Source organism: Ursus maritimus, unplaced genomic scaffold, assembly GCF_017311325.1.
Source record: "Ursus maritimus isolate PB19 unplaced genomic scaffold, ASM1731132v1 scaffold_28, whole genome shotgun sequence".
Taxonomy (NCBI): domain Eukaryota; kingdom Metazoa; phylum Chordata; class Mammalia; order Carnivora; family Ursidae; genus Ursus; species Ursus maritimus.
Genome location: NW_024425341.1, coordinates 10,817,627 through 10,822,300, shown reverse-complemented (window position 1 = coordinate 10,822,300; position 4,674 = coordinate 10,817,627). Strand labels below are relative to the sequence as shown.

The 4,674-nt window shown below is 52.9% G+C and overlaps 1 long non-coding RNA gene across 1 annotated transcript; it reads right to left on the bottom strand.

Annotated features, from left to right (window-relative positions):
- Positions 1 to 324: 324 nt before the first annotated feature.
- On the bottom strand, positions 325 to 3,512 carry LOC103659095. Its single transcript, XR_005838225.1, has 3 exons — positions 2,962 to 3,512; positions 2,211 to 2,334; positions 325 to 1,089 (listed from the first exon to the last, which is right to left on the bottom strand). It is a non-coding gene; the product is annotated as an uncharacterized LOC103659095 (long non-coding RNA).
- Between the last annotated feature and the right edge of the window lie 1,162 nt (positions 3,513 to 4,674).

Sequence of the window (4,674 nt, the reverse complement as noted above, 5' to 3'; positions counted from 1 at the left end):
TCCCAAGAACTGACACCACGAACTGCTCTGTGGCCTCAAGTGTGAGGACTGCATCACGGACGCGAGGAAGGGCTATTTTAAAAGCTGTGTGTCTTACGTTGCTTCCCCTAGGTGTTCATGGTGCGGTGATTTGTAAAATTGTCCCCATTCTTCGGGGGTGCAAGCTGAAGTGTTTAGGGATAAAGTATCATGATGTGTATGACTCCCTTTTAAACGAACCAGCCAAACACACACACACACACACACACACACGCACACACACACACACACACACACAGCTATATATACGCAAATAAAGTGAACACAGCAATTGTTCAGTCCAGGTAAGGGGTATGTGAGTGTTCCTTGTACTATTCCATCAATTTTGTAAAAGTCTAAAACAATTTTAGTATTAAGGGAAGAAGAAGCTGTTGTGCTTTCTGCATTCTAGAAGGCTGATAGGGAGATGCTCCCTTTTCCCCAGCAAGGCTGGTTCTTCGAAGAGCCAGTGTCATCACCCAGATGAAACTGCTTCAGACTGAGATGTTACATAAAAATCCATCTTCATTTTGGACAGGAGGTCTTTGTAGAGATTATTTACGGCATTATACTCCCTCTGCCTGGGACCAGGAGACAGGGAAGAGCAAGAGACTGAGGGTCTCCGAGCCAGCACGTGAGCTGATCTGGCCAGTCAAGGGGCAGGCAAGAGCGAACCCACGAGAGGGTCAGTAGTGAGTGTGGGGCAGCCTGAAGGTAGGACCAGAGGGCCAGGGCTGCCGGAACAAAATACCACGGACTGGGTGGCTTAAACAACAGCAACTTAGCTTTCCCCGATCTGGAGGCTGGAAGTCCAAGATCAAGGTGCCGGCAGGGCTGGCGTCTGGTGAGCGCTCTCCCTTTGGGGAGCGGACGGCCCTCCCGCTCACGGGCGCTCAGGTGCCCGTCCCGTATGGGCACGTGCTCACGCGCAGAGACAACCGGCTCTCTGGTACCTCTTCTTAGGGAGACACTAATCCTGGGATCCTCAGTTGGTTAAGCATTCTCCTCTTGATCTCAGCTCAGGTCTTGATCTCAGGGTCATGAGTTCAAACCCACTGGGCATGGAACCTACTTTGAAAAAAGAAAGAAAGAAAGAAAGAAAAAGGAGAGAAGTGGAAAGAAAACCATGTTAATTTGGCAATAGTTAAAAAAAAAAAAGACACTAATCCTATTGGATCAGAGTCCCGCCCTTATGACCTTGTTTAACCTTATTTCCTTAGAAGCTCCATCTCCAAACTGGCCACCCTGGCGGTTAAGGCTTTAACATACGGATTTTGAGGGACACACAAGCCTTCAGTCCATAAACACCTCCTATTGCTTTTGCTCCCATTTTCTGCATTATAATTCCATTCGATTATCTTCAAGCCCTGAAAAGTTCATTAAACACAAGAGCCTCTTGTTAGCCGTTCTTGGAGAATGGGAAGGAGGGGCCGGGTTCCCTCCTTCCCTGAGAGGCAGACTAGAAGGGGTCCCTGCAGCATAGGTGGGCAGCAGCAACATGGCCAGAGGTGGCCAGAGTTGGCCAGGGAGAAGCCCTGAGCAGTGGGCTTCTGGAGCAAGCCAGTGGGTGAGCGGCCTCTCTCCGCTGTCCCAGAGGGAGCCTCAAAGATATGGGGAAGGAGCTGGATTTGCTGCCCTACACAGGAGTGAGGCTCAGCTGTTTCCGTGGGCAGAAGAAACTTGGAAAAACACAGGCTACGTAATAGCAGGGACAGATTTTTGCCTTCCATCTTCCCCAGGCGTTCTGACAAGGGGAGAAGGTGTTATTGGGAAGGTCTTTACTGTGCCGAGCACTCAGTTGGTGTGTGAAAGCAAGCCGGGGGCAGAGACATCAGCCTCGGCAACAAGCCCTTGGAAGGGGACCCCTAATCTGCACTGTAGTGGAGAAAAATCTGGAGCAACCACGGGCCAATCCAGGATGCAGTGAATGAGACCCTGAGGTTGCAGGGGGAGCCACAGACAAGGTGGGGGAGGGCAGAAAGCTCAGTACTGCTTGATGAGACCCCATCCTCCCAAACACCCCAAACTTTAACTTCAGCTTGGGACGTGCTTGACCCAGAGAGCTCCTGATGGAAACCAAGGGCAACGTGGACCTCAGTATCCCACAGCCCAGGCCGAAGGGAGGCAGAACACTGAGCTAGAGCTGGGGCCCGCAGGGTCCTCCGGACATCCCACAACAGGCACAGACTTACTTTCAGGTTTGATCAGAGGTGGCTGGTCGGCACTTGATGTTTCTTAGCACAGGTGACAATATCTTCAAAACTCATTTCCTTCCACTTTTACTAGTGGTTTCTCCACGCCATACGCTCCAGCGTCCTGCATTTCATGCCAATATTTTAACTGCTTTCTTTGCAGTGGCTCTGTTCTCGGGCAGTGTAATTTGAGTTTTGACTAACTCTTAAATATATATCGTGTCAGTGGATTTATGACAGGAAGAAAAGAGCGCAGAACCGGTTAAGGGATCAAAGACAAGCTCGTCCGTGTTCTCCAGGCAAAAGCGAAAGGGCCTTCGGAGGATCTCCTCTCTCCCCTGGTCCTCCCCCCGCCCCCCACTCTCAAGGCCAGAAACTTCCCCCAACACCCTGTGGGCTGCTGGCCCGGGGCTCTGTATTCGCAGCGAGCCGGGCAGCCGTCCTGTGATTTGCTGCTGTCCCCAGGGAGCTGGAGCTGCATCTTTGGACAACTGCAGCTGATTAGTTTAAAGCTCGTGTTTAAAGAGAGAGAAAGGGCTTTCTGAGATCCTGAACTCCATCCGGGCGGGTACACCACTGATCCCTGCCCTCCAGGGTTAATGGCTTAAAGGTAATTGGGGTTTCTAGCTACAGGGAAAGCTGCCAAGAAGAGTCCCTCTTCCTAACCTAAGCCTGCGCCCCATTCTTTTAATACATGACTTCCTCCGGCACTTCCTCTAGCTTGGGGGAGAAGGATGCAAATTTGTCTAACCTCTGAAAAAACTTGCGGTGTGCGCAGTGAGTGTTCCAAGCAGAAAGCAAGCAGAGACTGGGGGCCGCGTCCGCCCACGCGCCTCAGCGAGCCTCCAGAGAGCACCATGTGCTTCGCCGGGACCCTCCCAGCGGCTCTTCCAGATGGTGCTGGGAAATAAAACCTGGGCGGCGTCTGTCACAGCCCAGGTCCCAGCCGCGGAAGCGCCGGCAGGCGGCACTGACCCGAAGCCGCGGCGCGCAGGTGCCGGGCCCTGGGCGCCGGCCTCGGCCTCCTGCCCGACCTCTCCGGCCTCGCCTGAATTTTCCGAGCCCCTCCCCGCCGCGAGGGCGCAGGGTTACCCACGGAGCCGCCACGCTAAGGGGCGTGGGTGGGAAGCCGAGAAACGACTGGGCTTCTTACAGCCGCAAACGTACTGATGACTTTATTATGGGCAAAACCGCCCGCCTTGCCCAAGGTCTCGGTGAAAAAGGAAGCCCTTCGTGGCAGCTTTTTGAGCACTGGGCTATTTATACAGATGGGACTGGAGGCCCGGAGGTCAGAACACACCATATTGTGATCTTGCCAATCATTGCTCATTTCAGGACGCTGCAATGGTCCTTTGTAAATTACGGAAATGTATTAAGAAAGAACGGGCTGGTTCCACTGTAAGGAATTTGACTTCAGTCCATTTGTGAGGACAGACGCCCTCAGGCCTTCCTTGCCCTGCTGGCTGACCGCCCCCACCCCCACCCCCACCCTGGCGCACCCTGAATGCGGGCTTGCCCAGGTGCAGCCACCCTGCGGGGAAGACCATGGTGCAGAGGCCGCTCAGGAAGTCCTTGCAGGAGGAATGTGCTTCCATACGGGGTCTAGCACCCCCGCCCCAGCATCCCCAGAGAGCAGTAGGAACGAAGATTCCAGCCTGCCTAAATTGTACTGGCAGGGAGTGGCATCTCAGAACCTGCATTACAAACAGGCCCCCCAGGTACTTCTCACACAGTTTTGAATTTGAAAACTACATATCTTTCACCACATTGGGAATTCACTAGGGTTTGTTGAGTGAATAAACACCAGCTATTTCCTGAGAAGGTACTAACCCATCCCTCCCGCCAGGGGTGGCATTAAAAACCAAAACCAAAACCAAAAAAACTCTTGGCAATTCCAAAAACTAAAGTTAAGATGGCAGAACCTTGGGTGGGTGGGAGACCTGTCAGAGGAGCGGCCCTGTCCGTGGGCCCTCGAACTGTCCCTGAGGCCTTCTACACGTAGGCCCAGGATCCCCTGGAGAGAGACACCAGTGGTTTTGAGTGCTAACCATTTGCTCATCAGCCACCACGCACTCACTAGGCGCTTTACAAACATTATCTCAAGGGTCCCATCAGTGTGCCAGGTACAAGCTCCAGTTTCCACAGAGGGAAACTGGGCTCAGGAAGGTGGAGGAATTTGCCTCATCAGGTGGCCCTTAAGCATCAGGGTACACATTCAGACCCAGTCCTCCAAGCCCAAAGGCTGTACCCACCAAAATCTATTTCATAAATTCCCAATGGCACCAAAGAACCCTGAGCTACCAGGACAGGTAAGAACTTTGGCCTCGTCTAGTCCGACCTCCTCATACACGGGCACGAGCCAACGCAGGATAAACCTGAAGTTCCCTCATGAGCTTGGTCCGGCCGCTTAGTGCCTTTAAGAGACTTGAATTAACCGTTTACAACTCTGCAGGTTTTACGTGAA